Below are 8,546 nucleotides of genomic sequence, written 5' to 3'. Positions count from 1 at the left end.
AATAGAAAACCAAAATACATTTAAGAAAGATAGCCTCTTGAACAACATGCTTCTTTCAATTATTGTGTCGATTATAGCTCGGCAAAACATGCTGGACTGTCTCTGGACTACCACAGTCACATAATCCAGTGGGATGTTTTCCTATTATCTTTAAATAATAGTTTAGCCCACAATGCCCCAACCTAAATCTTGTTAATCTCACCATATCTTTATGATTTAAAAGGTAATAGTCTGAGACCTTTTTAACTAGCGGGTGACTAGAAAAATAATGCCAGTCCTTTAATTCATTATTCCAATCCTCCTGCATCTTCTTCTCTATACCTTTTTTAAATCCTACCTCTCAATTCTGCTCTGCCTAGGGGAACTCTAATTTCTACTTGCCTGCTCTGTAAGGAAGACTTTGCAATGCCATCCACAATTTCATTTCCTTCCACCCTAGCATGCCCAGGTATCCATGAAAATCTAACTGCACAACCCATCTTCCCTACTGTAAACAACACGAAGAGAATCTCAATAACTATGTCAGGCCGAGCTTTTGATTTATTCCCTTTTACAGCCTCTAAGGCAGCAGCAGAATCCGAACAGATGATAACCCTACATGGTCTTCTATCCACCATAAGGCCCAGAGGATTGCTAATAATTCTATTGCAAAGACAGAAACACCATCTGAAACCCAGTGACTAATCTTAATTCCAAGTTGAGACACATACATCCCAAATCCTGCCCTACTGCTCTCTGGGTCCACTGAGCAATCAGTAAAAATCTTCAGATAAGATCCCCATTTATTATTTAAATATTCATTTGTGTTCACCGCTGATGAAATTGCACTGCTTCCTTGAAGCCAAAAAAGGAGGAATAGGTCTGCTTCTGATTCTGGCAAGAGCCCAAAAGGGACAAGTGGCAAGCAAATTTGGTCAACTATGTTTTCCTCAGTCAGTTTCAATTTCACAGCCCAGTTATTAACCAAATCCAAAAATGGATATCTTTTAATTTTACTTTGGCGCTCTGACTTCCCCTGCAAAAGACACTTTGGCAGACAGCTGTGATTGAATCCATTTAGTTTTACCCAATACTGCAGGCCCAACTGAATTCGTCTTAAATGGAGAGGCACTTCCATCTGCACACACAATGCCGGAACTGATGTTGTTCTAAAAGCACCACAACAGAGTCTAAGTGCTTTGGATTGCACAGTGTCTAGTTTTCCAAGCACTGCCGTAGCAGCAAAACCATAAGCAATACAACCATAATCAATAACTGATCTAATCGGCTGGAGGAGTTTAGCAGTTCAGGCTCCTTCAACCACGTGTTGCTTTAATTATCTAATTCCGGCCATTCATAACTCCCGTGAAATAAAAACCACATGCAATTACATTCATTTAATTTGAAAACCCTCAGAGAAAGTGGAACTGAAAAGCTCGGAAAGTACCTCCAATTATGTTGCCCTAATTAAATAGTTGATGTTAGATTTATTGAATGGAAATTGGTGTTTTCTTGGCAACTGCATATCTCCGTGAGCACCCATCCACTACTCTTTTACCCCGTGCCTCTGACGAATCTTGGAGAAGCGGGTGGACCAGTTTTAACTCCACAAAGACGATAATATTTGATTGTGTTACTTTAGTACTTTTATGACTGTTCTCCCGTTCGTCTAAGGAGCCATCGTGCGCAAATAAAAGTCAAATCTTTCCAGTGAGGCCATTTTATTTTCAGTAAGGCAGATAATCATATTTTAAGGAAACATCGTGTATTGAGAAAATCTACAGACGCTGGTATTTTGTTTATGTTGATCGTGTATTGAGTGTGCGAGCCTGACTTTTTAAAGCCAATAATACGATGTAATTTAAATATATCCGGGATGGGAATATTCAAGTAGATGTATTAATGATATCTGTGATGCAAAACGGTTGAACATGTTCTATTGTGTGAATGAGACAGGTACCATGGAACAAATAATTGTTCCTTTGCATTCCTCTATTCCAAAAATTATGTGGCCTATTATCAAACCACTGCTCACTACAATATGAAGAGAAAGAATCCAATAAATTGTCTCAAGTTATTGAATTTTCTTAGTAAAAGTTTGAAAAAGTAATTTTTCCATAATTAATTGATTTCTTGAATACAAATTATATTTTTGCAAGTATCAATCAGTTTTAGATCTAATCATAGTTCAGAAATTTAATTGCTTGAAATAAATTAATAAACCATGACTTAATACCAATGCAGGTAAAATGATTTTTTTTCTGTCATATAAAGATTAAAAGAGAGGCCAGAGTAGTTTTGGACTGCTGGAGAGATACTAACGGGGTGCAAGGAAATGGAGGACAAGCTGGATATGTACTTTGGGTGGTTTGTTTTTACATGTATGTCAACGACTTGCATAACAAAATTGATGGGTTTGTGCCCAGGTTTGTGGAAAATATGAAGATAGGTGGAGGAGCAGAGGTATTGCAGAGGAAGCAGAAAGGCTGCAGAAGGACATAGGAGAAAGGGCAAAGATCACATACAGTATCAAAAAGACTCCTCTGGTAGAATGAATAAAAGCATTGACTCTTTTGTAAACGAGGCTAAAATTAAAAAAATCTGAGATGCAGAAGGATTTGGGAGACCATGTGCAGATGGTGAGGAAGGTAGATGCAATGTTAGCATTCATTTCAAGAGGACTACAATATATAGAGCCTTTAAAAAGTATTGACCCCTCTTGGAAGTTTTCATGTTCTATTCTTTTACAACATTGAATCTCAGTGGATTTAATTTGGCTTTTTTGACACTAATCAACAGAAAAAGGTCCTTTCATGTCAAAGTGAAAACAAATCTTTACAAAATGATCTTGGTCAATTACAATCATAAAATGCAAAATAATTGATTGCATAAGTATTCCCCCCGCCCCCCCTCCCCGATATGAAGCACCAAATCATCACTGGTGCAGCCAGTTGGTTTTAGAAGTCACATAATTAGTCAAATGCACGTCTGTTTTTGGAGACCTGTGTGTGGTCCAGATGTGTTTTGATTGTAGTAAAAATACACCTGTATCTGGAAATTCCAACTGCTGGTGAGTCAGTATCCTGGCACAAACTACCCCATGAGGACAAAAGAGCACTGCAAGTAACTCCATGGAAAGATTCTTGAAAAGCACAAGTCCGGAGATGGATACAAGAAAATTTCCAATTCACTGCCTATCGCTTGGAGTACAGTTCAGTCAACATCAAGAAATGGAAAGAATTTGGCACAGCTGTAAATCTGCCTCGAGCAGGCTGTCCTCAAAAACTGAATGACCAGGCAAGAAGGGGACTAGTGAGGGAGGCCACCAAGAGACCTCTGACAACCCTGGATGAATTACAGGCTTCAGTTGCTGAGATGGGAGAGACTGCACATACAATAAGTGTTGTCTGGGTGCTTCAGCAGTTGCGGCTTTATGGGAGAGTGGCAAAGAGAACACCACCGTAGGAAAAAAACCTCAAATGAAATCTTGGCTCGAGTTTGCCAGAAAGCATGTGGGAGACTCTGTAATCAGTGGAAGAAGGTTCTATGATCTGTTGAAACCAAAATTAAGATATAGCCATCAGACTAAATTCTATGTTTGGTGTATGCCAAACACTGCACATCATCAAACACACATCATCCCTACCGTGAAGCACGGTGGTGGCTGCATCATGCTGTGGGGGATGCTTCACTGCAGCAGCCCCTGGAAGACTTGTGAAGGTGGACGGCAAAATGAATGCAGCAAAATACAGGGAAATCTTGGCAGAAAACTTGATGTAGTTTGCAAGAGAACTGTGAAGGTTCGTTTTCCAGCATAAAGCGAAAGCTACACGACAACGGCTTAAAAATGACAAAAAGTTAATGTCCTGGAGTGGCTAAGTCAGAGTCCAGACTTCAATCCAATTGAGAATTTGTAGCTGGATTTGAAGAGGGCTGTTCTGTCATGACCCCCATGCAGTCTGAGAGAGCTTGAGCAGTTTTATAAAGAAGAATGGGGAAAAATTGCACTGTAAATTTTATAGGTACTTTGAAAGTAAGGATGTAGTGCTGAGGCTGTATGAGGCACTGGTGAGGCCTCACTTGGGCTATTGTAAGCAGTTTTCAGCCCCTTATTTAAGAAAGAATGTATTGACATTCAAGAGCATTAAGAGAAGGTTCATGAGAATGATTCTGGGAATGAAAGAGTTATCATATGAGCAGCAATTGAAGGATCTGGCCCTGTACTTGCTGGAATTTAGAAGAATGAAGGGAGATTTCATTGAAACTCATCAAGCATTGAAAGGCCTAGATAGAGTGGATGTGAAGAGGATGTTTCTTTTGGTGGGGGAGTCTAGGACCAGAGAGCATGGCTTCAATATAGAGGGACATCCATTTAGAACAGAAATGAAGAGGAATTTCTTTAGCCAGAGGGTGGTGACTCTGTAGAATTTGTTGCCACAGGCGGCTGCAGAGGCCATGCCACTGGGTGCATTTAAGATGGATGTTGACAGATCCTTGATTAGCCAGGCCATGAATGGTTACGGGGAGAAGGCAGGAGAAAGTGGTGGAAAGGGAAATGGATCAACCATAATGAAATGGCAGAGCAGAATTGATGGGCCGAATGGCCTGATTCTGCTCCTATGTCTTGTGTTCTTATATCAGTTGTTGTTCTCTTAGATTTGAACACAGCATTTGATATCATGGAGCGCAGCATTTTCATAGACCCCCTCAGTCAATGTGTCGGTGTTTCTGGTACTGCCATAAGCTGGTTTCAGTCTTGTGTAACAGGAAGAAAATTATTTATCAGCCGTAGTGATTGTACATCTGAAATCCATGATATTGTGTTTGGTGTGCCACAAGGGTCAATTTTAGGCCTGTTGTTGTTCTCAGTCTACACGCTCCCATTAGGTCAGATTGTTTCAAAACACAGGTGAAGTATCACAGCTAGACAGGCAACACACAACTGTATTTGTCTATTATGCCAGATGACCGTGAGGCTCTGAAACCTCTTGCCCTATGTCCTCACATTACAGAATGGATGAATTCAAATTTCCTTAGGAAAAAACTGAAATTTTGGTATTGCTAGAAATAAAAAGTGTGAATCTCAGAAATAAACGATCATCTGACCTTGCATATCAAGCCAGATGTGAAGAATTGAGGCGTTGTTTCCAACTCTGAGCTAAATTTCAAAACAGATATTAACCATGTTAACTGCATTCTTTAATTTAAAGAACATTGCAGGAGTCTGATTTCTTATAACATCTCAGGATGCAGAAAAATTGATACGCGTTTTTGTTTTCAGCTGATTTGACAACTCTAATGCATTTATTTCAAGACTGCCAAAAGCTATATAAATCAGCTTCAGCTTGTTCAAAATGCAGCAACAAGAATCTTAATGAAAGAAAAAAAATCTGAACGCATTCCACTGGTTTTGAGATCATTACACTGGCTGTCTGTGTCCTTTAGGATCGATTTAAAAATGTTCTTAATTGTACATAAGGCTCTGAATAACCTAGCTCCTTCATATATTTTGGTGTGTCTTTCCCCCTATGTCCCTAATTGTAATCTTAGATCCATGAATACTAGTTCATTTAGAGATCCTAGAGCCAAGTACATAAGATGTTCCTTTTGCTCTTACGCACCAACAATCCAGAACAATCTACCAACTGAGATACACCAGACCAGTACTGTGGAATGTTTGAAAAGACTTCTAAAAAAACTACTTTTTAAATTTGCCCTACTTATAGGATTAGTTAATGCCTGTTGATGTTGATTATATTTGTGTAATTTGGTATATTCAGTTACATTGTATTCTATATCATGTTTGCCTTTACTTATAATTTTTCATTTTGTCTCAAATTTAATGACTATATCAATTTATATTTGCAATCTATATGAAGCAGTTTGAGCCTGCATCTTAAAAATGTATGAAAAGTGCTATATAAATAAAGTTATCATAAATATTAATTTAAGGCTTGATATGAGTCCATCATTTTGTTTTTTTCATTACTGGAGAGCAGAGTCTGACAGACTATGATATGACTCCAAATGTCTACATGCAAAATGACTAACGAAACTAGTAGCAGACTGAATCTCATTTAACTCCCATATCACATCCAGATTGGTTACACGACAGGCAAACCAGATAGGCATTTAAATTGGAAGGTTAAATGTCCAGAAATATTTAGAGTTCAAATAAGAAAACAATTAAAATTGCCGAATGAATCATAGTTTCCATCTCAACAGGTCAGGGATACAAAAATGTAAATATTATTTTAAAGTCATGTAGTGTTCTTTAGACCATATTAGGACCACTGCTTTCAGTTCTGTGCCATAGATGTAGGAACAAAGATATTGGGCTTTGAGTAGGTGAAGCAGAAATTCAAAGGAATAAAACATAGAGCTTAAAGGAATAATCGAAAAGTAATAAAAATGGACAGCTTACATTGGAAACAAAACAGAACATAGAAACAGGCCCTTCGGCCCACAATGTTGTGCTGAACCAGTGAAAAAGTAAATCAACACCCCCCCCCAAATTACCTACATAATGCCATTTTCCTCACATTCAAGTACCTTTCTAAACACCACTTAGAAGCCTCTGATTTATTTGCCTCTCCCACCATACCAGGCATCCACCACTCTCTGAGTAAAACATTTACCTCTCACATCCCTCTTGAACCTACCCCCTCTCACCTTCAATTCGTTCCACTCTGGTATTAGACATTTCAACCCTGGGAAACAGATACACTGTTCACTCTATCTATGCCTCTCACAATCTTATAAACCTCTATCAGATCTCCCCTCAGCTTCCACTATCCCAGAGAAAACAGCCAAGTTTATCCGGCCTCTCAGGATAGCACATTCCCTCTAAACCGGGCAGTATCCTAGTATGCCTCTTCTGCACCGTCTCCAAAGTCTCAACATCCTTCCTATAGTGGGTCGACCAGAACTGTATACAATACACCAGATGTGACCTAAGCAGAGTTTTATAAAATTGCAACATAACCTCTTAACTTTTGAACTCAATGTGACAAATAAAAGCAAGCATTTCTTAATCCTTCTTAAGCACCTTATCGACCTGTGTAGCCAATTTCATGGAGCTACAAACTTGGACCCCAAGATCTCTCTGCTCACAACACTAAGGATCTTGCCCCTTAACAGTGTACTGTCTCCTTGCACTTGCCTTACTGTGGTTCAACACCTCGCATTTATCTGGGTTAAACTCCATCTTCTATTTGTCTGCCCATACCTGTAACTGATCTATATTGTGCTGTATTCTTTGCCTGTCTTCTACATCATCCACAACTCCAATCTTGGTATCATCCGCAAATTTACTAATCCACCCATCTACATTTCATCCAGGTCATTTATATACAAACACATCTCAAGCAGCAGACATCCCAGCAAAGAGCCTTGTGGAACACCACCAACTACAGACCTACCGTTCAAGTAAGTTCCTTCAACAACTATCCTCGGTATTTTATGTGCAATTCAGTTCTGAATCCAAACAGCCAATTTGCAGTGGACCCCATGTATCTTAATCTTCTGGATTAGCCTCCTATGGGGGACTTCGTCAAGCGCCTAACTAAAATAGATGTAGAGAACATCTACCCTCATCAATCTCTCTTGTCATCTTGTCAAAAAACTCAGTCAAGTTGGTAAGACATGACCTGCCCTGCACAAAGCCTTGCTGGCTCTCCCTGATTAGGCTGTGTGTTTCCAAATGCTCATATATCCTTGCCTTAACAATTTTCTCCAGCAATTTCCCTACATATGACGTGAGACTAACCTGTCTACAGTTTGCAGGATTTTCCCTTGCTCCCTTCTTAAATAGAGGTACAACATTAGCCACTCACCAGTCCTCCGCAACCTCGCCTGTGCCTAGAGAGGACATGGAGATACTGGTCAAAGCCCCAGCAATCTTGTCTCTTGCCGCCTTCAATAACCTGAGGTAAATCCCATCTGGCCTTGGGGACTTATCCACATTAATACTCATTAGAATGCCCAACACTTCCTCCTCCTTGACCTCTGAACTCCCTGATGTCTTTATACACTCAGTACTGATCTCCTGGTCCTCCATATCCTTTTTTTTTGGTAAGTACTGAAGCAAAGTACTCAATAAGTACCTCACTCATGTTCTCCGCATCCAAGCAAATGTTACCCCCTTTATCCTTGAGTGGTCCCACCCTGTGCCTAATTATCCTCTTGCTCTTGATGTATGTATAGAATGCTTTGGGATCCACCTTAATCCTACTTGCCAAGGACTTTTCACGGCTGCTCCTGGCTTTCCTAATTCCTTCTTTAGTTCTTTGCTGACTGCTTTATACTCCTCATGTGCTTCGTTTGATCCTAACTTCTGAAGCTTTACATACTTTTCCTTTTTCTTCTTGACTAAATTTATCACCTCTCTGGATATCCAAGGTTCTCTTATTTTTCCATTCCTGTCCTTCCTTTTAACAGGAACATGTACTCTTCTGTACTCCATTCAATTGATCTTTAAGCACCCTCCACATGGTTGATATGGTGTTCCCAATTAACGCTTCTTAGTTCCTGCCTAATGCCCATGTAATTTGTCCTCCTCCAATTTA

This window comes from Mobula hypostoma, chromosome 1 (genome assembly GCF_963921235.1).
Source record: "Mobula hypostoma chromosome 1, sMobHyp1.1, whole genome shotgun sequence".
NCBI classification, from domain to species: Eukaryota; Metazoa; Chordata; class Chondrichthyes; order Myliobatiformes; family Myliobatidae; genus Mobula; species Mobula hypostoma.
This window is presented reverse-complemented; position numbering follows the sequence as displayed.